The sequence below is a fragment of the Chaetodon auriga genome, chromosome 16 (assembly GCF_051107435.1).
Source record: "Chaetodon auriga isolate fChaAug3 chromosome 16, fChaAug3.hap1, whole genome shotgun sequence".
Lineage (NCBI taxonomy): Eukaryota > Metazoa > Chordata > Actinopteri > Chaetodontiformes > Chaetodontidae > Chaetodon > Chaetodon auriga.
The window spans coordinates 8651122-8677934 of record NC_135089.1 but is presented as its reverse complement, the minus strand read 5'-3'; the positions used below and the strand labels follow the sequence as shown (position 1 = coordinate 8677934).

Genomic DNA, 26813 nt, shown 5'->3' with positions numbered 1-26813 from the left:
TCTTGTAATCAGGCAACTAAACCTTAATGTCACACTGAAGAACTGTCTCATTTTGCAGATGTGGAAGGCTTCTGATTCATATTGTATCTGCATATTTTTAAAATATAACATCACGAAAGGCCCTCAAGCTGAACAGAAAATAAGGCTTTTCCTTAAATGAGCATTCACTGTTTGTAACATTGCCAGAGCAAGAGAGTATTTTTAAAGTCACACCCTGAAGCCTGAAAACATGCGTTCTTAAGTGTCTCATGCTTCATCTGTGCAGATTTCTCAGGTACAACATGTCTGCTTGGATGCCTTTAATGTAGGATGATAGCAATCACATCAGCTGTTCGGTGGGAGCTGGAGTGGAGCAAATGTGCTTGAAGGTGTGATGCTAATTAGGCTTGTTTATTCTGCTGCTATGATATCCTGCCAGAGCTTCAGCCCTCTGTGGGTCCAGACCAATCAAGGTCCTCTGGAACATGTGTTGTTTAGCCCGGCTAGCTCTCTGTTCCAGGAAATGACCTGAAGCTTTTCTCACTAGTGTTGCACATCTGATTCAAGAGGTGGATCCATGGCAGAGACTCACACAGGCAGAGCCAGAGGGACCTTTTGGGTTGTTTGGGCCTGTTTCCTTTTGTGTTTTTCATCCTGAAACAAGTTACTGAGCCAAAATGCTTTGCCTGGGGATGTGTTCAATGAGTGAAAAATGATGTGACGCCAGTTTTTTCAGATAAATGCAATAATTTTGGACTTATTAGCGACGCTTGGCCAAATACTAAACTAAAAAGATGGAATTTTAAGAGAAATACTAAAGGGTCATTGCTCCCTTTGATTGAAAGGACAGATGGGTACTTGGTTTAATAATGCCTGGTCATTTATTAATATTTGTGTAAAAAGAAAATCATGGACAATCACAAATGAATGACGCAGATTCCCCGAATATCCCAAAAACATTAAAACCGCTCTGCGTTCAAGTGCATGTTGGATGGCTCAATACAATGGCCACTAACAATTACTGTTGTTTGTTTGAGAGTACTTACCTTTCATTTGATTACACTGTCTGACAAATAAAATTACAAAGGGGGAGTATGCGAGCATGAATGCGGGCAGAGGGGAGCAGCGAGGATTAAAAACAAACCTCTTGGAAAACACAATAACTGTCCGGTTCAGAAAATGCCCCCCAGCAACAATCTATCATGCAGCTTTCTGAATGCAGAACCCTCCCGCCTCACTCATCCTACACAACTTTCCTTCCATTGATGAGGCCTACGTGCATTTATTAATACTGACGTAACACTGGCTAATGTCTTTGTTTCTGAAATATCAAACAAAGACATCAATCAAGTCGATGATGGCTAATACTAAAATGCAGCACAACTCTAAAACTCCCTCTTTGTGTATTCTTCCTGCTTGACTAAATAAGCCAAGACAAAGCACGCCATGCTCATACCTTAGGGCTGCAGATGTTACACTGAGCATGACAATGCTGGATGAGAGCCCCACTATCTGATAATGGGGTGAAGCAGAGTTCAGAGGAGATAGAGCATCATGCTGCAACACGCTCTGCGATTTGGCAGCTGCGAGGAAGACGTGACATCACTTAAATCTGGGCACCATAATCTGAATGGCTAACCTAATTTTCAGTAAGATAGCACACTTATCTGTTCCTGTGCAAATGCTCCATCAACCTAAGCTATGTGACTTCGTTCTCTCCAAAACTCAATCTCATCAAAGCAAAGTTTCAGTTCAGATGTGACTCAACAGGAAACTCATCCTGATCAAAGCTTCCTGTTGATGTCCTACTTTACCGAAAGACACATCAGCAGACAATCAATAAAACTAGATCAGTGATTTTGTTTGATTTGCAGTTACAAAACAACATCAAAATGCTACATAAGACGCAGGACAAGGAACGTTTTTCTAGCTGAAAGTCTTTACTTCAGGTGCTCATTAAACACAGACTATCAGCGAGTGTTTGTCCCTGTGGACGTGTCTTAAACACACTGACAGCAGCTGCCTCCTGCATCATCCAAACACAGCACACTGTGTGCAAGTCACTAACAAAATGGTAAGTATTAAGGCCAGAGCTGTGCCATTTCCCCTTCATTCTGAGAAATGCAGTACAAGGGCCATCCATCTTCATCTTTAGCCAAAGTGCCAATGTGCGAGGCACCACAAACTGCTCCTGTGAAGCAAATCTCTGGTTGACGTCACAAGTCAGTGGCTGCATCAGGGAAATCTTTAGTTCTTTTGGCATTAAACTCAAATCATTACTGGCGCAGCCCAGTTTTTCTTTTCTGTAAAAGGTTTCTTCTGGTGTGACTAATGAATATCTGTGATTCTGCGCTGCTGCTGCTGCACTTTGATTCTGAGAAATTGCTGCTACGACCCAATGCTTACTATCGACGTTTTAGATTGCTGAAAAGCATTATGCAGTCCAAATATATTGTAACTGTTCCTGTAGTAGTAAGAAATGCACCACTACACACCAATATCTGACAGAGCTCAAGACTTTTGGGGTAGTTTTACTTGAACTGACTGTATAAAAAGATATTAAAAGACTATTTAAAACTCTCAATCTTTGCTTTCTCCGGTCTGTGTATCCACACATTCCAGATTGACCACAGACTTCTTCACACAAAGTCTCAGACAAACGCAGCAGCTTTCTCTTTCATCAAGTTCACATAATCCAGGGATTCAGTAAGTAAAATCTTAAAAAAAGGCAATACATGCTTGTTTTTTGTCTGAAAATCTTTTTAGCAGGCAGTACAAAACTGCTTTGTTGAAAGTCAGAATTTGCATCATGACAAACAAATGTAGTTGTTTTCAGTCTGCCTGCACTGGTTTTAAAATAACTGTGGGTTTTTCAGACTCACTATTTTTACTTGTTTTAAAAATCTTGGAAGTGAAAACCTGTTCTGTGTCCAAAAAGTCGACGGGACATTGCACTTCACTGAATATGCAAGTCAAATGTGCAACTTTCTGTTGAAGGATAAACATTTCTCGCTATCCAGAATGCAGTGAATAAGTGAATGACTACATTTTAATAGTCTTTGATTATTCATCACCTGTCTTCTCGCTCCAGTTTCCATAGATGTTTTTACTAAAGGGAGGAAAACAAACCGTACTTAGAGCCTAAAATCAATATGTAAAAAGTCTTTTCATTTTCCAAAATCCATCTCACACTGTTTCCATGATTAAACATGGACATGACAGGAACAATAGTGTGTGCGCCATTGTGGAGAGCATTAAGCCCGAAAAACACACGAAAAACAGTGGTTCAGATTTCAGCAGCTGTGAATATGGCTGACCTCTGCACTGCTCAAAATGTCTGTCACTGACCCTGTTACAATGGTGGAGAGCACAGTGCGTCCCATCTGCGCCCCGCTGTCAGAGCTCCAGCGGCCCCGCGGCTGGATGCTCAGAGCCTCTACCGTGCGCCGATTATTCACGTCTTTTCATAAACATTCACACTTCCTATACAGAGGTCACATCTGATGCATGTGGGTGGGAAACAATGACAAACAGTTGTATAACGTTTGAGAAGTACCTGTATTGTTTGAATGCGAGTGTATGGGGGCTTTATTGTGTGTTGCACATGGACACGTGTGTGGGAAGTTTTGGCTGAATGCTGTTTCATACACTCTTTCATGAGGTGTGTAGGACCTGTGGACTGTGCCTGCTGTGAGGCAACAACAACAACCCTACAGGGAGCCTTTGATTACCACGCTCACCATCCTACACTGTTACTGCTACGTTTGTAACACATATATGTTGTAAAGAAGTTAGGAATTGAACTAGACTGATAAATGATGCAGGCCGTTATATTCACAGATACGAGCTCATTGCAGATATATTCGTATCTGTGTATGTGTCGGCCCACAAGTAGCAAATTGCAGTGCAGAAATGCCAAACTAGGCTTGAGGTCATTTCAATGAGGTGTCTGAAAAGTCAACTGTGAAATGTCCCACTTAGTGTGTAGCTTGGTGACAAAATTAGTGTCAATATCAGCGTCCAGTGTCAGTGGAGCTACAGTATGAAACGATGGGTGGCACAGATGGAAAAGAACACTGAGGACAAACAATGACTTCATCGTCTTGCTATTGGCATGTCTGTTGGCTATACAGTTGGATTTTTGTGTATTCTGGCAGCTGCACCTTTTTTTTTTCTTGTATCAAAATTACATGGTGCATCATTCTTACATGCTGGTTTTGTGGCTTTAACATATAATTTGATCCTGTTGCTTTCCAGCCCTTAATATGGACAACATGCTGGGTGCTGTGATATACAGTAATTCCCCAAATGAATCAATCTTGTCTCCTGTGTGTTAAGCTGTATGGCCATAGTCAAACTGTCCCTGATGTGAACTGGCCTATTATGTGTGCAGTGAGTGGACCACCTATGTTATGACTGAATGGTGTCGTCCGCTGAATAAATTTCTGCTCGTCAAAGAAATTTAACATCATCTGCCCTCAGCTGCTTATTCTAGTTGATATATATTCAAGAGGTGATTCTTCAGGCGCAGCATGAAAGTATCAGTGTCCTCCTGGGAGAACTTCATCACAGTGCTCTTCATCCATTACGAAATTGTTGATAATGAGCCAAACCAGGACAATCACACCTCCTAATAACACAAGCCAACAGTTTCACACCATAGCCTCGACCCAAAAATGAACAATGATTAGTTGCCCGAGATTAAAACCTGATTTTGAGACAACAGCATAATTGCAGTCAGGAGTACCAGGACTACTATCCTGTAGATGCTGTCTGTGATCTCTGTACAGGCTTCAAACAGGAGCAGCACTTCACTTATTTGTCTGTGCCTGTGTACTCGCTGATATTCGCTGACCTAGCTGGCACAGGGATGCAGGGAAAAGGACTTGAGGAAATATCTCCATCATTTGTATTGCTCGTAGCGCTGTGCTGCACTCTCTTTCCTTCTGTGTGTAACCACTCACTCCAACTACACATTCAATGTGCAATTTACTTCTCAACAGCCGTGAAGCCAGCCCACGCAGGAGCCTCAACCACTGGCATCATGCGCCAATACACATCTTTACAATCTACACCAGAAATTGCCAAGAATCTGAGGCAGAAATCGATATGAACCAGAATCATGTCTCACTGAAAGATGCTTGTTGTAATATTCTGTCTCTCCCAATGTATGAAAATGGAAGTGGACGAAAACACTGCAATGATTTGATGGTACAAGTGCACCTAATTAACTGGTAAGTCAGTACAGACAGAAACAAAATCAGTCCGTGGCAATTTCAGGCGGTTTGGCAACTTGCATCACACAAAGCCAGACGGGAAAACATTGTGTGTAAGCCAAGAACATCAGTGCACGTAGATCAACACAGGCAGTGGTGGAGAGTAACTAAGTCAGTTCTTTACTTAAGTACAAGACACGAGACAGCACCAAAAAAGTTGGGATGCTGTGTAAATAAAACACAATGTGATAATTTGAAAACAGTACAATGACAATATAGTGTTTGACCTCATCAACTTCATTGATTTTTGCAAATATATGCTTATTCTGAAATTGATGGTAATAGTAAGTGAGTAGCAGGTGATAGTATCATGACTGGGAATGAAAGGGGCATCATCGAAAGGCTCAGTCGTTCACAAGCAAGGATGGGGAAACAAGCACATAATTGTTTAAACCAGCACATGGATGACGAAGACGTCAATCAGTCTTCACGCTGCTATGTGAAGAGGTCTAATTACGCAAGAGGAGTGAAAACACCTGTGAGGACAGACGATAGGTGTTTCCATACAAAACATTTAATCGCTTTTAGAATATGTTACTATATCATTGATTAAACCAACCTTGAAAAGTACTCTACCAGCTAGACCAGCTACAACATTAAAATGCTCCTTATACTTATATGCATTGGTTGAAATCTGAAATATTTCGAATGCAGGCGGTGGAAGCATTTGAATGATTCTTCCACCACCACAACCAGGTAAATAATCACCAGCCATGAGTGACCTCAGAACAACAATGCTGAACCATCTGAGCATCAGAATGAGGGACCACATCCAACCTGAACCAATTCAGCTCCTAACAATGTTTAAATCTAGCCTGTAGGTGCTTAATGAATTCATCAGGGCAACAAATGCAACCCAGTGAGATATTTCCGTATATTCGTACAAAAATGAAACAGCATATAAAGCTCAAAACCTGTAAAGCATTTCAGAGTTTGTCTCCTGAGAGTAAAAAGGAGAGTTTTTCCACAGTAATAAATCTCCCTGTGACATTCTCACCTATTGCCTGAGAATTGGTATAAACATGTGCGCAAGGAGCGAAGTGAACACTGCAATTTCACCTGTCAACACTTAGAAGGTAGTGTGACAAGTCAAACAAACCGATTCAGCTGTCTGCAAATAGAAAACAGTCCGTTTGCTGAAAGCGTTATCGGTGCCAAAAGAGTATGGTGAGGCTGTTCAGTTTGTGGTGTCAACAGCCTTTTATGCGAAAGGATGTGGCTTGAGAAACAGCAAAAGTGATGACTATTTCCCAACAGCTGAGTGATTGAATGAGGCTGCTTTCATTCCATTACAGTAAAAGTCAGGATTGGGACTAAAACAAGAACGCCCTGGCTGCCAGCGGCTCTGTTATGATGCTCTGACAGTGAACAACTTCACTTACTACTAATAAGGGCTCGAGTTCAGGGACTGAAGCCACTGTCTGACAAACAAACACTGTTATCAGAACAAGACCATACGATAAACCTGCCTAATTAGGTCCAATGGGAAACTGTAAAGGGAAATAAACAAATGCAGAGCTTAAAGAAGGACAGAAAAAAAACATTTCACTGTCTCTGGATGCAGTTTCTGCCCAAGCAAAATATAACATTACTATGCAAACAAATGCACAGCTGGAAGAAAAAAAAAAAAAAAAAAAAACCAAAGCAGATCTTCATAGAGGAACGATCGACACTTTAATGAGGACATTTGACCCGCAGATTGGCATCAGCTCGTTTTTATGCTAATGAGACCGCTCCTTTTGGATCATGTATGTGCTGAATGACTGATTGTAAGAAACTCCACAAACAGAAATGAGAAACGAGGCTCCACAACAAAACAAATAAAGACAGATACAGTGTAGAGGGACAAAGCCTTACTGGACTTCCTTTCAGTGCGGCCCCTTTAGAGATATTCCCACAAACAACCCTGTGCAGGGTGTCTGACCCTTACGTGTTTAATTTACTGTATATGTTGAGCAGAGGAATTCACACACGCACCTCCTACAGTGGCCCCTGTAGTATTCAATGTTTATGAAGTAACTCCAAATAGACCTGCTGAATTATGGAAGCGCCTAGGTGATCCCTACACCATGTCTTATCCACCTTGTATCCACGCGGCTTTATTCTACATTGAGTTCTTATGGATGCTGGCAGGCAGTGTTTATGTGCAGTAATCCCCCCTGTCTTATACAGCAACAAAGCTGCACAGCATGGTGGAACAGTGGAACCCAAACACAGATACACCGAATCTCTTAAACCTTATTTAGCAAAGCAGTCCAGCCCACTGAAAAAAAGCAAAAATGACATCATTTATGAGGGAAGAGGCTGCAGCTCCGAGGCTGCACAGACTGGGAACATTTGAAAAGTGGTAATTAACCCTAACCTGGGTACAACTTTAATGGACTTGCAATACTAATCAAAAGTCATGACAAAAAAAAAACATCAGCTCATGTAAAGAAGGTTAAATAAACAGTAAGCACAGCCAGTGCACGGACTCCGTATGCTTCTTCTGTTTTTGCATAACAGTCACTGTCATACAACACATGTCCTCCTGCGCAGCAGGAAAGAGGGACATGATACAAGCACTTATGAAGTACTTGCTGGTTGAACTGGAACAGAAAGGAAAAGGCTGGTATTGTTTTCATTACCACCAAATAACCTGAGGGGCTTATATCCAACAATGAATCTGTCCCATTAACAAGTACTGTCTATGTGACCTCAGTCTGATGTATACTCGGAAATTCTGCCACAACTTTGTTGCTATCCAAAAAAAAAGCGAGAGTGTTGCATTGAATGACAAATTCCTTTAATACAATGACGACTTCTTTACTTATTCTGAAACAAGACCACATCTGCATTTCAATCTCATGCACTGAGAGGAAAGAACAGTGCTGATGATGTTCATTATCATGACAGAAACACAGTGCTGAAAAGCAAATGTAGGCATGTACAACACTTAAATGCAAAGTATGTCGTTTCTGCCACTCGGGGTTTGATGATGTGAAGCAGCATGGGATCATGGGAGTTGTTCTTGTTCTTCACTGTTTAACAGCCATCATGAAAATGTAAGCTGACGTGACTCGTGCAGAAATGTTCACAGACGAGGTAATGTATTAACATTACATTTAGTCACGTTTGCCGACCACTTCAAATACAATGTTATGGCTATTTTATGTGTTTTTAGATAACATGTATGCTGGAAGTCTATGATAAGACACAGAATACTTGTTAACAAGTTAAAGCCACGATTGAATCTGGTGGTTTTGTGCGATTTGTTGATAATCACAAAAAGAATTATCGTTTTGATCAACAAAAGATTTTCCCAGCTGGTTGCATGACAGTAAGTTATCCCAAGCAGCAAAAAAGAAGATCCCTGCTGCACTTGTGTTAATATTAATGCACATTCTGGCTCAGGGGATGTTGATGATGAATGAATTGCCTCCTGCACTATAACCTGGACATAAGAAGACATCCAAGAGGTTTAAAGTTGTAAATCTTAATGTGCGCATTCCCTCAGTGAAATATAAAGTAAATTGAAGTGATTTGTCTTGATTTCACTTGGCTCCCACATCCCCTCCTTTTCTTGATCGCTCCTATTCCTCCTCTGCGTTATCTCACTCCATTTCCCCCTCTTAGCATCTGTTATCATCCTCAGCCTAAAATGAACACAATTCCTTACTGCTACTTGCCAGAGAAAGCAAAGCAACTTATCTGCCGCTCCATCTTCTCCGTTATACACACATTCTGCTCTGCCGCTCTCCCTCGCTCATCTCTCAAACACACCCACACAAACACACACTTACTGTAGATGCTTAAAGCCATCATTATGTAAACTTTGCCTCGAGTGCTTTGTAATGCTCCCAAAATAATTTCAGCTTGCCAGCGGTGTCTCATTTGAGTTTTTCATGCATAGCCAAGTTGCTGTTTTGTTGTTGAGCTGCTTGTTAGTAGCAAGAAAGCTAAAGGTGGCCTCAGTGTGTTTAACCTTAAAGAGCCGTCTGCGCCACACAAAGCCCGTCTGAGGCACCTAAGGCAGCTATGCGACCGCTTTTGTTCTGTTCTGAGCTGCAGAGATACCGAAATAGGCCTAAAGTGTCATTTATCCTCCCATGAAGAGCTGTGGGTTCGTTTGTTGCAACTGACCCCACTCGTGAATGAATTAACCACACAAACAGTCCAGGTTGCAGGAACAGACGTTATCTACAAACACAAAACACAGAGCTCATCCATGAATGTGGACTGTGTGTCGTAAACTGTCATTCAGTCATTTAATTAGGCGGGCTAGACCGACAGCGTTATCACTCCCCATGTCTGTGCACTGGAGATGTCGTTTATAGACTACAAAATAACATACAGCATCCTGCCTCTCATCACTGAGGAGGGCTGGCGTGCACTGTGCAGCATCAAAATCTTAAGTCATTCATGAGCAAAGATGATACTAACATGTCATGCAACAGCGAGCAGCAGCATGAGCGGGGACAGGAAAGCAGCTCGGAGGCTGTAGATGTGATAACAGGCAAGAATGTTGAGAATAAATCCAGAGCCTCCGACAGCCTGTACAGTTCATCTGCTTTCTGTGCCGCTATAATAAAGTCATGTAAATATATGTGACTATAGTCGGCTATGTGCAGTTCATTCTGCGGCAATAACTAACAATTATAAAATGTGAGGAAATAGAATAAAAGTGTCCGAGCAGATGTCTTCAAATGTCTGGTGTTATACGACCAGCAGTCCAAAACCCTAACACACTTTATATTTTTTTTAATGCATAGACAAAACAATAAAATGCAATAAAACTCAACATTTTGAGAATCTGGAACCAGTGAATTTCTGCCAGTTTGGCTCAGAGCGTTTTTTTTTTTTTTTTTTTACTTGCCGAAAGAATGTGCTTTTGCATGTCAAAGAAACAAGAGGAAAAGCAGTTATGCAAAAACCTGTGGGTGAAACATTTTTTAAGCACAAATCTGTTATTTGTTATTTCTGATTACTTTAAATACTTGTTTAAATACTACCTTTCGATGCATGAGTGACATAAAATCTGATACGTTTTAGATAAAACCTGGTAAACAGAGTAGTGTCTACGTAGTGTAATAGACAGTATACTGTAATACAGCTGATACAGAGATACTTTCATACAGTTGCGTCACAGCTGCAGTTGTGTCAGCCTACAAAGACACAGCTGTTAGAAACATTTAGATGGCTATGTAAGGGAGGTAATGTAATCAGCAAACAGAGACTAATTAGGCAGTAAAACAGATGAGCACACAAATATACACATGCACACACACACATCCTTGTATGTCTATCTTTAAGAGGACCCTTAACTGACTACTTCACTGCAGGTCCACTCGCCCTTTACCATCAGTGCTTCCTGAGTTGTCTTTACATTAACAGAATTCAGATTTTACATCTAAAGCCTAAAAAGCTAATTGTTTCTAACAAAGACACACACATTTAAGCACATTTGACACCACACTAGTTTAAAGCTTCTCCAAGATGTTACACTGTGTAGCAGTGAAGGCCAAACACTATAGAAGAGGGCATACAGAGAGGTGGGGTTACAACACAGGTGACTGAATAAAAATGCCTGTCATCCACTCGGTCATGTTTGCAAATAAGATCTGTAGTGCTGACAGCCAAAGTCTGAGGCTGTCATGAGCTCTTCAAAGACCCTCAGGAGCTCAACACATGTCTGTGGAGAGAATAGTCCATAGCAGCAATGTGCTGGTGTGTAGTGAATATTCGATATGTTTAGGTTATAACAACGCAGCTCAGCGAGGGGAGGAGAGCACAGTTGACGGCAGCTCTTTAAAGGAGAGGAGGAGATGAGGTTTGACAGGGGAGAGCTCTAGAGGTGAAGTGGCAGGCATGAATCACCACACAGAAAAGAAGAAGGCAGCCAGTCAGTCAGGTGAGGTGTGAGGGCGTCATGAAAGAAAAATAAATGCCTTGATAAGGCGAAGTTCTGTCAGCAAATGATTAAATACCAGCAGATGAAACATCTTATCTGTTTTCACCTGGAGTGTTCACCAAATTTTAGAAACACTGCTGATTTGACATGTCTGATTATTAAACACTGCTTCGCTATCAGCATAATATGAAGGTTTAATGGCTGAAAATGAATGTAGTTTGATACGCCACAAGTGGACGATCCAACTCCATCAACTTCCTTCTCAAACTGTTTTTATCATTCTGTTATTGTTTGCCTGACATGGCTCTAGGGATGTAAAGGTATGTAGGTATGTCTTGTGCAACCTGCTTCCAAGAGGGATGGAGATGGGAAAAAGTCTGAGGAGTCCAAAACTCCAGCAACACTTCATCAGGGTCCCTGATGATGTGTTGAATGTGCTCTGCTGGTTGTCAACATTTAAACCAGCAACTATTTTGGTAATCGATGAATCGGTTTGAGTACGTTTTTTTCTTTACATAACAATTTCGCTCACTTTGAACGTAGCGCTATGAATGCCTTCCAGGAGAGACTGTGCACTGATTTAAACGATACAGGGACATCATTCACAGAGCTTTCTACCACAGTCGCATTTTCATTTTGCCTTTTTTGCCGTTTTTTTGCAAGCAGAAAGCAATATTTCAATGTTTCTCACAGACGTTCTTGTACAGAGGGTTGATTAAGTCACCAAAACCAACACTTAATGTTGTGGGTGTTTCCTGTGTTCTTGTGACAGCCCTCAGCAGGGAGTGTGAGTGTGTGTTACATGTGGATGGAGGTCAATGTCTCCCGCTGTGTACACAGCATTTGGAGGCCCATGTCCAGCCCCTCGGGTCAAAAACACACTGACATCAGCAGTATCTTCAGTGACGCAGGAGGACATGTTGTTTTTTAACTCCTACTAACAATCAACCAAAAACTGAAGAGAAATCCTTCATGCAATGAAAAGACAGACAAAACTAGCTCCTCTGGAAGATATTAGTCGGACACTGTCTGCCATTCAAAAGCCTTAATTCATGTCTGGCCCTTCTTCCAAACCATTTATGTGTTAAAACACTAACAGCGAGCAGCACTGCAGCAGTGCTGACTACTGCAATCAGCTCGGAACGGCAGTGAAGAAAAATAAAAACATGTTAAAAAATCACGTAACAAAGACATTTCAAGGCTGAAATTTTCAAGTTTTGAAGTTTATGACCTACTTACCTAAATACTCACTCTCTTAAGAAGAAGTAGACGAGAAGATTAGTAACATTTTCACATCTAATGCCATAGTCAACACATACGCGGGTGTTTTTATAAATGGGTCATTGAAAACAGACGTTTGGAAAACTCCTTCCAGGCTGAAGATATTCAGACACTTCACAGTGTTGACGAGTCGATGGGGAAAACTGAGCTTTTGGCTTGTGATGGCACTGCGTGTGCCATTGTCTCCATTGTTTACACGAGGAAATTTTGTGCAATGGCAGCGCCCCAAATAGTGCTAGTACTTCTTACGTGTTTACACATAAATGTGCAGTTACTCCTCCACTTGCATTGAGGAACAGAGGTGTCAGAATGCACAACAGAGGTCACCGCTGCATAATACATCACTCACATGACACAGACTCAGTCACATCCTTCAGCGCCTCAGACCTCAAGTTACAGGTACCAGATTTTGCTTATTTCAGGCTTCTGATTGGCCAACAAGGCTTTAGGATTAGAGTTCTTGCTGCATGTTGGTTTGGCATGCTCTTAACAGTGCTTCAGTTGTGTTTTTGAGAATGGGAAAAGCTAATTTAAAACAAAATCCTAGTGTATGTGTGGACTAGGCATTAATGGTATCAATCTTCTCATCTAACTCTCAGGAATTGAAGGTTTTTATATCACATGTAGTACTTTAAAAAAGATGAGTAAGAGGAACAGTATCATATTAATATTAGTCTATATCTAATGTCATACAACATGCTCTTTTCTGTATCAATGAAACAAATGGCTTTTCATCCAGATCCACTTGTCTGTCCTATATGTTCTCATTTCATGTGCGTAAAGCCGAGTTCTGAAGTTATTACATGATACAGTGAATATGAGCTTCAGGGAAGGCACATTGTACTAAATCTCCCAGAAGTGGGAATAGTCTGCACCTTTATCCATTGGATATTACATGTTGCTGTTGCTCATCACACATGAACTGCACTCACTCTACAGTTCAGAAAAATATATCTTCTATCACAATTCCCATATGTTACTCCTGCAACCAACCAGGTAAAGCTGGAAGGAAAATAAGTCAAGAGGAAAGAGGAAAGCTGACACATTTTCTGGGTGGATTATGACGACCTAAAGCTTTGTTGAATGCAAAACCTCTAACAAACACTCTGAAGTCATGATCCATTTCATGGGCAATGTTTTAGTGTCGGGGCTGTTTTGCCTTGCAGATGTGAGGAAGGTGTGATTAAACCAAATGATGGAGCAATTACCCTCTTCAGACCTTATACATCCCTCCTTACAGTTTCATGTAAAAGCTCTGGCCAGCAATGTGACCACTCATTGGTTTAGCTTCTGAGTTTTCTGTGTGAGTCTGATTTAAAAAAAAAAGAAAACAGAAAACATCAAAACACAAGATTACTTTTCTTTCTCATTTACATATTCAGCAGTTCATTTTTTTCTTCACTTTGTACAAAAGAAGCCTTGTTGTTGGATGAGGACCTAATTTTCCAGCAAACTAAACTTATTTGACTCTTTCCATTCTTTCAGATGGAAAAACAACATGGTTTATCTGCCATTTTAGATGTATCCATTATTTTGCTGTTTATGGGTTTTTATTCCTGTTAAGCCTTTGTAACTTTAAGAAAGACTATCAATGAGATTTCACAGATCATTTGTGTGTGGCTGGAGAAAAGTGGTCATGTGAGACTCAAAGCCCATGGCAAAGGCATGGTTGCGACAGTTTCCAGTTGAGCAGCCGTCGAGATAAAGCGACTGTTGTTTGTGCTCTGTACTGTGATAATAGGCCGTGTTGGGGAGCAAAAGGAGCTGCACTTGACCCTCGACCCACACACGTTGCAAGGGAAGAGGGGGTATTTTTAGTGCCTCACCAGCGTAGATCTGAGCAAACAGAAAATGGCTCAATACCGTTACCTCCTCCAGGGTTTACAAAGCAGTTCAGAGAAAAGCAAAACCATGTTGTGTTCTTTCATCTTTTCAAATCCTTTACCGTACCTCTGCTGGTATTGATTCTGCTGCAATAAATCTTTTTGTTCCCGTCTGCACCCTACACTGACATGTCTCTGTGTGCACTGAGGAGGAATTTACTTCCCACAGGACGGGCAAGTTAACTCCCCCACTGAACACAACTATCACCTATCAAACTCTCAAATCTGACCCACAACTTGACCAACAGTCACCCCTGAACAGCCACGTGCACACTGGCCCTGTTCAGTCAACACTGGAGCACGTAGGTTGGTCATTAGTGAGTAATCATATGAGCCTGATTGTGTGATTCATCTTAGAGCAAGACAAGTGATGTCTTTCCATCATCACAACCCACTGACTTCTCTCAGGCCAGCATGACTTATCAGAGTCGTCAGAGATAATTCCAGTCATGACCTCCTGAGCATGAGGCTACATGTCTCACTCCATCTACAAAACGTGAGCTCTGATTGAATTTAATGGGCAGGTTGATTGTCTACAGAGAGTTATTTACCAAAGACTCTAAAAAGTCTGAGTATAAACATCTGGAGGCAGCTCGAAATTTTTATTGGTCCACATCTGTTTCCTGTCTGCTTTGACTCCCATGTTTTTTTCATTTTATATAATCAATGGTGTTGACAGTTTGGTTATTGGGACTTCAAAATGCGGTTTGGATTTTCATTCAGACAAAATCTATAACTTTAAAAGAAAAGAAAATTACAAACATTTCTGGTTTTATTATAGAATCTTTCACTCTTATCAGCTCTGTGTGTTCTGCAATGCTAAAAGCATGACATGCTAAAAGCATCAAACTGAAATGCAAAGAAAGCTAACACAGCTAGACATCCCCCTTTCCATTATGAGATGAACACAGCAATTTTTTGCAGGATGGAGTTACAAAAAAAGTCAACGCAAAGACAAACATACATGCATGTTGCATAAATTCTGCAAATTTTTCTTACTTGCATAGTTGAACTTGAACTTGAGCTAAAAATCTGCACGTACTGTGGGGTTTTGTGGACTGTTGTGTGGGAAGGACCAGCAGCAGTGACCTCTTCTGTCAGCTGACATAACGTAATTAGTCTCTTTGTCCACGTCGACTGCCGACTGGAGGGGAAATTTACTTTACTTCATGAATGTACAGAGAGGAGAGGGCAAAAAGAAGATGGATTGGAGGGAAACAACAGGTCGGAGTCTCTTGTGAGTGCTGAGTTCACACACATCTGTCGTTGCTCACTATCTTATGGCTAATGTACAGTGAGGTATTATGGTTGTTTAGGGCAAGAAAACACAAACCATCACGCAGTTAAACTTGCACGAGTGACACAAATAAACGTAAAAGTGCAGAATTCCAATTTCTGTTTGACTTTTTTAAAAAAATGCTACATGACTGTATTGTGCTCAAGAAATAATAATACTTGACCTGTGAAGAAAGGAATTGTTCACACTTGATTTAATAACAATCCAAATAATGCATAATCCATAATTCTTCTGCCGAAACTCATTCTCTGTAACAGCTATCCTGTAATGAATAAACAGGATTTCCCGTTGATGGATGAGTTATTTTAAAAAGTCATTATTAATGACAGCAGCATTTACAGCCAGCAGGTATTGATTTAAAGTAATGGGTAAATGAATCTCTGTAATCCACTTTGCAGCGCCAGCTCCAACTATCAGGCAGTCACCTTTGAACCTAGTAATCCTCAAACTATTCCTGGTGGGACTTTCATGAACTGATTGAGTAAAAACAGGAGGGATATGATTTAAGTGTCTGGCCGACACTCAGAGCGAATGCGGTGAAGCTCTTACTGTAGCAAGAATGAAATGATGCAATGTTTTCTGACTGTGGCAAGACACATGCGCTAAAACACAAATACATTAAAAGAAATTTTAAAACCACTTTTCAGCGCCTTTTTTTTTTTTTTTTTTGACAACAGCTTAAGCTCAAGAGCTGATTCCTTTTGACCACCGCTGCAGAAAACATTCAACCTGTTCACTGTGAGGGGCTGCACGTCTCTTCTGGCGTGTCAGTTTGATTAATCTTGTCGTTTCCCCACAGCAGAGCAGGCAACATCAAAACATTGTCTGGATTTGTTCACAGGGGCAGGAAGGTAAGCTGCTGGCAGCCACTCAGGCCACAGTTAGTGCTGGAATGTACTGCGCTTCATATCTGATTCTGGTTCTGGTACTGAGCGGAGGAGAACATGGAGGAAAGGCAACAGATGCTGCCCAGAGGTCAGAGAGCCACATCAGAACAATGCTCAGATGGGCTGAGAGGGAAACGGTTTCATCAGCAAAGAAAAAAACAACGCAATCTGCTCCTCACTATGTGAAGAAAACTAAATAAGAAGGAAGCCATGGCTGAAGCAATAAACTCCATGAAGAAACGCTGACATGTTCACTCTTACTTGTGTTGTATCTCAATAAAAAGAGCTCGTGCTCCACTTTCACAAGCAATTTTCTCTTGCTGTAGCAAGTGTATCTGTGTATTGCTCCATAAACACAAAAAAGTAATTTGATCTTCCTCTGCAGGTAAAGAGCTTGTTTCGAAGAGGTTTCATGACAGGAGTTGGGCTGCTGCTGGCACGCTGTTAGGTGTACTTGGGGAGATTTAATAAACTCTTATCAGTTTAACCCAGCACGTGTCTGAAAGTTGGATAGCAAAATCACCCATCAAACTGTGGCTCGAAGCAACATGGGAGTCGATTTCTATTCAATAAGCAGTAGATGTTTCCTGCAGCTAACAGGAAGGGATCGGTTTTGATGCTTCCTGTTCAATTGTGTATATAAAAACTGTGTTTCTGTACGTATACAGTGTGTGTTTTGTGTGTGTTTGTGTGTGTGTGTTCTGTATGTGGCTGCAAAACAAGGAAAACAAGGATAAATCAAACTAGTTTTGAACTTATTCCTATAATCATTTAATGTGTTTGAAACATGTGCGTGCTGATAAAGCATAATATCTTTGACACTACTGGATGGTTATTAAAAAAAAACATTTGTTTTTCTTTTTAAAATGACTGCCCTTTGTCTTAATTTTTTTTTTTTTTTTTTTGATCATCCGGTCCTTTTTGCCTCATGAGTGCGTGGCTAACAGTTAAGTGTGTGTGTACAGACAAGGTGTTATGAGCTGGATGGAACAAAGGGCTAAGTGGAGCCCGGCGGCGGTATCCATACGGACCCTTACAATCCAGAGTGACAGCTCTTTGTAGTGGAAGCTATTCTTAGCCCTCCACCCATTGTGGGGGTCCATTTGAATCGGAGCCTGCACAGCATCAAGCGACGTCTGTGGTCACTTTACGGGGTGGTGACGCCCACACTCCTCCTCACACCTGCGCTTCGCACCACCACAGGCCTTCACCCTGCAGAGGATCCTCTGATTACCTCTCTTTAGTTCTGTCTCTTTTCTGTTTCGCTCAGTCTCTCAGAGATTGAACTCGTTTTTATCTGTAGGACTCTTGTCTCTGCCTTTCTCTCTTCCACTCTCAGGTCTATTCTCTATGCTACAGACAAAGAAAAGTATACGGTAGCACAGCAAGAAACAAGCAAAGCCACTGTGCTGCTCTCTTCTCATCTATCCTCTCTCTCTCACTCTCATCTTGTTAGATGGCTCATACTCAGGAAACCACAAAAGGCAGAGATATGTTAAGGCTGTCCTCTCTCTTCCGCTCTCAAGCGCCAAGTCTTCCTTTCGTTCACTTCTCTTAGACCTCAATCCCGCAGCATGCCAGTTATGTACTCTATCATACCATCACGGACCACCCAAATACATTTTCAACTGTTCAGATAAAAAACATTTCTCCCCTCTTTTCAGTGTTAAATACTTACCAGACTATCCTGAAAACATAAGTCAAAAATGTCAAAGCAATTGGTCCCGAATACACCACAATGCATCCAACAGTGGCAATCAACTGTGACGACATACTGTGCGCTGTATTCTGTCATGTGTCCTCCCCATCTCTGATTTGTCTCTCACTGAATGTCTTCGCCATATTTTCCCAGCAGCCACAGTAACCACAGACGGAAAGCTGACGTACACAGACAGGATAACTCGAACCAGCAAGATATGGATCAAAGAAGTACAGGACAAGCCAAATGTTTGCGAGCAGTGCGTAGTGTAGCCTCAATTGTATAAAGGAAGGGACCATGTGATAATTATTAGGCGAGGAGAGTTTGGTTTATTTTTCTCATCCTTGATTAATATTTCCTTCCTTTTCAAATAGATGAATTGTGACATCAAATGTTCACTTGCTTCAAAAAGGTGCACTGTGGTTAAATCGGGGACCACCATTAAATAAGTTCCACCAGCTTAAGCCTGATTATTTTGACATGTGTACTGGGTGTTGCAATGTTTCTCTGAGTCAAGACAAGAGCCAATGAAAACATGGGGAAGATCCTCTTTTTCTGGCTTTGTTTTTTTACAGACTGAAACATAAGCTTCAGCCCATACAGTCCCTTCCTGAGTTGTAAAAGTTTCTTTTCTTAAAATCACTTGACTCCAACATAGAGTCAGTCACTAGCTGTTCCTTGTCCTGTCATCATGTGCGACACAATGAGCAAGTCACCTGTAGCCACCTGCCATCTCTGCTGGTTGAACTGTACATGTACAAACCCACAAGACAGCATTAAATCTCAGCAGTGGTTTACAATGTGATAAAACACCCAATGGGACTGTTTCATGCACATAAATTTCCAACGAGCATAGCTTGGCCCCAGGTTCCTACCACACACCGTAAGCACACTCACACCTTGATGACAAATCGCAGCTGAGATCACACTGTCTGATGCCAATGGTACAAAATTAAACACCACACAGAGGAAGGAGATTGGGCTGATTTAAATATCAATGCATCTTTTCTCACATGAACTCTGAGGGGAACAGAATGCTTATCCAAAGCTGATAAAGCCACGACACAGTGGAGCAGCCCATCTTCACTGTTGGAGCTGGAGCTGAACATATGGTCTCATATGGAGCACAGAGTTGACAGACAGGACTCTGGAGGGTGAAAAGATCAGAAAGCACTCACTGTTTTCAGTTTTAGCTCCTTGGGCCCAGATCCAGTCTGAGTCATTTAGCTGGTGAGCTTTTTAAATGCACATTGTGCTGCATGCACGTAAGGATCAACTATGTAGTGTATGTAACCTCTTAGCAAATGCAACCTCCTAACACCGTATCATCCTTCAGTATTTTCAGCCACATACATAATAGAACTCTCACCTGGGAAAGGTTCGCCCTGCTGATTGTAGTAGCACTTAAAAGCAGGAGATTACCCTTAAGCATCACAAAACTGCACTAATAAGTATTTTGTATGCATTGAAGCACCTGTGCGGCCTGCTAATGTTTGCACATTACCACAAAAGACGACATGCAGTCATCACTCATTCATGGAGTGCACCTGTATGCACAGGGGTGATGCCGCTGCCTCAGCAAGAAGCTCTGCTATCACTGCAGCAGATGTGTTGTGGTAATAATGAATATGTTTGTTTAGTTACGTGAGGAGTGTTTACCTGACAGGAGGCACGTTTGTTAGCAACACTCTGTACAGTGGATTACAAGATGCACAAGGGACCTGGAGCCCACATGTTGCTCTCTCACTGGCGTGATGCTGCCCAAGTGGGTCTAATTAGGCTCAAAATCACTCGCGGACAATTAACTCCCCCAACAATTAAATTCTTATGTATTCAGTGTTTCAATGTACACAGAGAAGCACTGATGTGTTTATTCTGTCTGGTACATGATTAGACGCAACATTTTTCTAATATAGAGCACAGGATGCCCTCGGTACATTCGCTACTGCATTAAAATTGCAAAGTCTATTGTAAAATTAAATAATAAAACAATAAATAAACTATGTGTGATGTTAAATATTTGTTTTAAGTCACTTGAGGCGTACATATTCACAATTCTGTTAAAGAAATCGGGCAAAATAACTCAATTAATTATTCGAAACAATGTTTGTTTTTGTCTCACAATCCTGAAGTAAGTTTAGGATGTCCATTATTTTCAGTCTATAGTGCAAATTCCTTCTGATCTTGGGCTTGTTTCTGTTTGACTGAGCTGGAGGGATCTGAGCTCTCATTACATAGTGGGCAGGATGGACACAATGACAGAAACGCATTACCACAGAATGCAATGCAACAATACTACAATTTACAACAAGTAAACTTACAAGATACAAATTAAATCTCACCTTTCATCACAAAATGTCATTGCATTTGTTGTATTTGCTCCATTCTGCCATGCTGCAGGTGTTAGTGTTATTCCTATGCAGTCTAATTCATTGTTGCTCCTAGTTAAGCAACAACATTACTGTGTAATAGAGTACATTCCACACAGGCAGATATGTGCATCAAGTCAAGTTTTGTTTACTAAAAGGAATATATTTCCTTTATGGAGCCATAACTGATTGTAATTCAAACAGTCAAAGAAATTGTGTTTCACCAAACCCATTAGGAGCCACATAAACAATCAAAACACTGGCATGTTAAACAGACATTTTTGGGTATATAAAACATGAACTTAGTAAACAGTGCATTACTGTATTCGTGCACAGCACAGAGTCACATTCAGTTAGATATCCACCTAACTAAAACACACTTTGCAGACCGGGCAGCAGACCAAGTGCAGATTACAGATAGAGGATGGTTTAGATAACACGGCGTTTGAACAGAAGCGATAAGTGACACTAAAGTGCACTTGCTGGAATTCTGAAAACGATTCCAGTAATGAAACTGAGTCCAAATGAAAAATCCAAAGTCCATGTAATGACTAATGTGGCTCTCAGTAATAAGTGTAAATCGCTTGTTAACATATCTTCAATCTCTCTGCAAAGTCACATTTTATGGACATTTCAGTTCACCTGAAGCGCGTGTGGAAACATCATCAGACTGCATGAAAGAAACACGCAAAGGCTTACCGCTGACAGCACGGGATTCCTCTTATTTCCCCAGTCTGGACTTCACTGCTGCTCATCTTCTGAGCCGCATCTGGCAGATGATATTTCCTCTCACTTCAAGTGGCTCCGCTGTAATCCAACTTTCAAAATAAATTAGCGCTTGTTTCGTTCAGCTCCGTGAAGAAGTCCTCTGCTCTGCTTTGTGGCTTTAAATGGAAGGGTTAAAACTAAGGTGTCATTAAAAAGTAGCGCACGCGGCTTTACTCTGTGGTCGCAGTTGGAACCGGTGGCTGAATGAGCGCGAGCCGCTAAATTACGCTCCTTGTAGGCCTACCCGCGTGACGTAACGGGGGTGGGGGGGTGGGGGGGTATCTATCTGCATGCCGGCCTGTGTGTGTGTGTGTGTGTGTGTGTGTGTGTGTGTGTGTGCGTGCGTGCGTGCGTGCGTGTGCGTGTGTGTGTTTCTATTTAGAAATTGACCGGTTTATGATAATCATACTTTCTATTAACTTTTTTTTGTAGCTTATGTCTATTTGTTTGTTTGTTTGTTTGTTTGTTTTAATATAACCTAACTACATGTGCATGGAGGGAACTCAATAACTGCAATGCACAATACTCATTAAAGGGAAAGTTAGACTTTTTGGGATTCCTTGTCCAGATTTGGATGAAAACATTTGTAGGCTCACTCAGGTCTGAACCTCATATCTGAATGGTAAATAGCCTTCGCTCCCACTGCCAGCCAGCTAGCATAGCACTTCTAAAGTTCAGTAATTCATGCATTGTATCTCATTTGTGATGGTAAAAATGACACTGGCAGTTTTACAGTGGGTCACGTGCTGAATCAGCCACCAGACAACCAGCCTGAAGTTACTGGTCCTGCAGCCAGGAAGTACAACAGTACATTACTCCGTAATACAGCAAAAAAGTGTTTCATACACTAGTAAATGAGCTTAAGAGGTGCTGTTAGGTGGATTTTACTACCTGTTTCCCCCTGTTTCTAGTCTTTGTGCTGAGCTAAGTTAGGCTGTTGGCTTATACCATACAGACATGAGAGCTACATAGCATAGTAGTTATTGATCTTTTCATCTAACTCTCTGCAACAACGTGAGCTTTTTCCCCAAAATATCGAACTACTTCATTAACAATGGATGATTTATGGACTGAGAAGAGTTGTTTTTCTGTTTTTTCTTCTGAGACATTATATAATTGCGATGTTTTTATAATATTCCTGGCCATGTTTTCATTTATTGACGTCATTAAAGCATCATTTAATTAAAATTTTCTTCAATATATTAATATAATATTTCAGGACTATATAATATAATATCTGTGTGCTCCTGACAGACTGAGGTTTCCAAACTTCCCTCAGATTTCATAATTACTTTACTTGCTGAATGAACTTTATCCTCTGATGTCAGTTGTCATTTTGCAAAACCGTTGTGCTTTCTTGTTGCGAGGACGTTTTACTTTGTATACTGAGCAGGACTAATGCATTTCAGGCAGGAATAGTTCTATACTGCTGCTAGACAGGTAGAATTTGTTGTGATCACCACTGAAATGCCAAGTTGAAATAATCAGTGCCTTCCTCAGTGATGTTCATCTTCGACTGACTCTGAATGTTTTAAGCAGAGAATCCATCACGTGGTCACAGAAACGTGGACTGTGTTGTAGTGTAAGGTCAGATGGATGTGCTCACAAAGGATTAGCATGAGCGAGCTACTGAAAATGCATCAAATACTGTCAGCATTTCAGAATGAATGGGAAATTTTATTTTCCCAGTGCAGAGCCTCACCGTATGTTAACACTCACAGTCTGGGGAATTTCTTGGATCCCTAACCAGCTAATCAATTACCTCCCCTTGCAACAAATTTGACTGCATATCATTCTGTGAATAAAATCCCACAACGGCACTCAAATGAAAACAAGGCTGTATGCTGTTGCAGTAAATCCCTGAACAAAACACACAAACACACACTCACTCACACACCTAAACATGAACTTTGGCCATAAACAGGGTTCAGCGACCTCCTGCATGTGTCAATAAGCTCTGCAGAGCTGAAGCAAGACTTCTCCCTCAAATATGATATTGTTAAACAAGCTCTTCTGCCTTTTATAATATACTAAGATTTAATGCTTATTGCACACCAAAACCTTGGTGGATTATTCACATATTACGTCATGCTTTATCATTCTATCATTTCATCATGCTTGATGCATCTAAAGTGTGGCTTTCGACCTATTTACCTTCCTTAAATTTGTTAACTGGTGAAACGTGTGCAAGAGTACAACCTGACTGAGAAGTGATGCCAAAACAGCCTCAAGCTCTCTGAGGCTACAGTGTCACACAAAACGCTACGATAGCATCCATCAGGCAGGCATCACTGCCTCTATATTGAGATGTTTCTGGTTCACATAAAAGTAATGGAAAGTTCAGTCAAGAGCCGGATGTACACCTTCTCCCTGTCCCCTGAGACATTAGAAATAGCTGCATTTGAATTAACCTACTGGCACATTTATAGGCTCTATATGACTTAGAATAACAAAGGTGTCTTTTCATGGCACCATCTGTATCTTTTTTTGTAAAGGCGCTCCATAAGCTATAAAAGGAGGAAAGTCTGACAATTTAATACCGACTACTAAGACACATTCCTCCTTCTTTAAAACAGCTCCTCAGGGCCCAAATAAGCTCCTCAGGGAAAAATAAACTATAAGTTTAATCACATTTGCCAGATTGGTCTGGCCGATAACAGCAAAAGCCATACAGTATTAACCAAATGAGTGTGTGCGTGGGTTGGGGGTTGGTGTGTATGGAAGGTGAGTGCAGCAGTCCCCAGACCATCCAACAGAGGGAGCCAGTGTAATAATGCAAACAGAGTGAGACACACAACTTGATTCATGCTGATAATGAGACACATATACCAATTGGCTTCCATTGCATAAAAAGACACACAGACACAAGGTGTTGTTCTGGTCTTCCTCTAGGCTCACTCCCCTTCTCTCTGCTGTCTCTGCCATGTCCTCATTTTCTGTCCTCATTACAGCACACACATCTGTCTGCAGCTATTGCAAAGTTATTATTTGAAGAGAGAGATTAGTCCCACCGCAAAAGGTAATGTAAATGATGGATGTATAGTTGACATAATTATAATGTGGTCTGGTTTGGGAACATGAGTAGGTTACAAAAACAAACTCAGTGGCCAGGATAATGGAGCAGGTTTTACGTGGCTGAGTCACATATTAAAAAATGTTAATACACTCCTAACATACCACGGTGCACTTCATGTGGTATTTAAAGACATGGAAGTAAAAACAACTGCCCATGTTGTCAAGGTATTTGTTTACATCAAAATAAAGAGCTAATGCAAATTTTACCACTTGGACATCCTGCTGCCAAGATAAACTAAACAAACATATGAGCTTAGTCCAAACTGTTGTGGGAATAGTCAGCGCTGAGATGAAAAGGTCTGAAAAAGCAAGCTGACAGTGGGAATAAACAGGTGAGAGTGCAAAGCGTAGCAGCGTGTTGTGTATTTGGGTCAGCTGTGGCTTGGCATCTGGTCCCTCTGGGCCCTCAGAGACAAGCTTGTTTTCAGAGTCTGGTCACGCTCTTTCAGTCTGGCCATTCAACTGGCATTTGGCAGGATCGTATTTTCCATGACAGACAATGAGATCAGTGCAGTGCGGCATATAAAAATTCTTGCACAGTTTTGAACTCATAATGGCTTGTTTGTCTTCATATCATACAGTGATTGGGCAGTATCGTCTGGGTTTACATTCGAGCTCATTTCAAGGCAATTAATGTGCAGTACGTGTGGGTCACATAAGGCAACAGTCAATGCCATCCAATAGATGCTTCATGCGACACTTCCTCGTTGGCGTTATCTTGCATTTGTTAAGTTTAGTAATTCACAGGACCCAAACTGCCACACTTAGAGAGGACAGGAAATCAAAAAAGGATTTAAGTCTTTAATGATGACTGAAAACAGAAGCAAACTGATGAGTTTCCTTGAAGAGGACTTGATGAGGAGTAGGCCAGACAAGACGATCCAACCTTTTCAAAGATGCAGACAAGGCATGGGCGGAGACAGCTGAAGGCACCTGAGCGCACACAAAAAGACAGGAGCCAGGAAGGCAGGCAAGCAGGTAAGGAGATAAGAGCAGAAAAACTTCAGAGTCTCAGTCGTCACCACGTGGATGAATGGACAATTCAACTAATACTGAGTGGAGAGCCAGTGCTTCTGTACTGTGGCAGCAGGTGAGTCTTGATTGAATGAAATGTGCCATTTTTAAAATCTGTGTGTTATACAACATATTGTATATGCACCGACAGCGAATATAAATAGAACATACTGGGAACAAGATGCTTTGCAGAGCATCTTTTTGGAGATTCACTGCAGGTCCATATTTCATAACAGTCTCGCTAATTTAGCGGCTATGTGACAGAAAATAAGCTGCACGTAAAGCGTATTGACTTTGACCAGTCTGACTTTGAAAAGAAAGAGTGTCCATAGTGGAAGCACTTGAGCTACTGTAGTGCCATGAGTTGAGTGATGTGAGTGGTGGAGCGACACGTAATGGAACAACACACATACATTCCCAAACTTGAGGCAACATTCGAACAGCCAATCAGTGTATGTTTCCATTCAAGCCTTTACGTGTACCCGTGTGATGGCCTGAGTGTTCTTCAGCCAGATCTCCATCAGCGGTAACCGCAGGGTGTTCAGACTGAGCTGTACAGTCATGCTCTTTTCTCACCCTGGTGCCTCAAACAGCCAGCTGTCCCGAGCCTGATTCCCCCCGGGGAGGCCGGGACAGAGACTGGAGTATCAGACATCCACTCTCCTTCCACAGGGTGAAGTGAAGCTACAGGACCTTCTCTGAATGAAGGCAGGGTTCATAGCACCCGGAAAAGCTTCGATAAATGATAGAGAGGCCTCAGTGGGTCATCATTATTTCATAGTACCTTTCAGATCTGCAGTTACGGATCATATTGTTGTGCATACATTTTTATCATTTATAAGCCATTCATTAACAGAATAAATAGTTAATAGCATATTGCAATGTAAGCAGATATGAGGGCATTTTATTGACAGCAGCCTGGCAACATAAGCCAACAAACCCACACGTGTCTTCACATTATATTTCAGACGCTGCTAAAGCCTGATTGGTGCATTGGTGTATGTGACATCACCTTTTTCCAACTGAGCTCCGCCAGCTTCAAACTAGTTAAAAAGACCAAACAAAAACTGACACCTGCCATGCAGAATAAACATCTAAGTATGGCAGAAAATGTTGCTTTCATGTGAGACTGAATCACTCATAAGAAGCTGAATGAGAAAATGTGTTTTGGGGGCCTTTAAAGTTCAATCTAACCCATTTCTCTACTTCAATTAAAAATAAAGTGAATGTTACCATACCAGTTTTTCTGTACTGCACTGCAGAGCATCCATCTGGAAATAACCTTTACTAACCTATACATGAATGCTAAGTAATGTTGCTAGAAGCTTGCTCCATATGCACTGAGAGGGCGACTCCAACAGTGTGTATAATTATTCTGAGAACAGCTGCAGGTGT

General features: G+C 41.3%; 1 protein-coding gene across 1 annotated transcript in view; it reads right to left on the bottom strand.

The window, feature by feature from the left end:
* The window catches only part of gcgra (glucagon receptor a), a 34796-nt gene extending 13261 nt beyond the window's left edge, over window positions 1–21535 (bottom strand). The window contains exon 1 of the mRNA XM_076753500.1: window positions 21261–21535. The gene's annotated coding sequence lies outside the window, so the exon portion shown is untranslated. The remainder of the gene's footprint in view (window positions 1–21260) is intronic.
* Between the last annotated feature and the right edge of the window lie 5278 nt (window positions 21536–26813).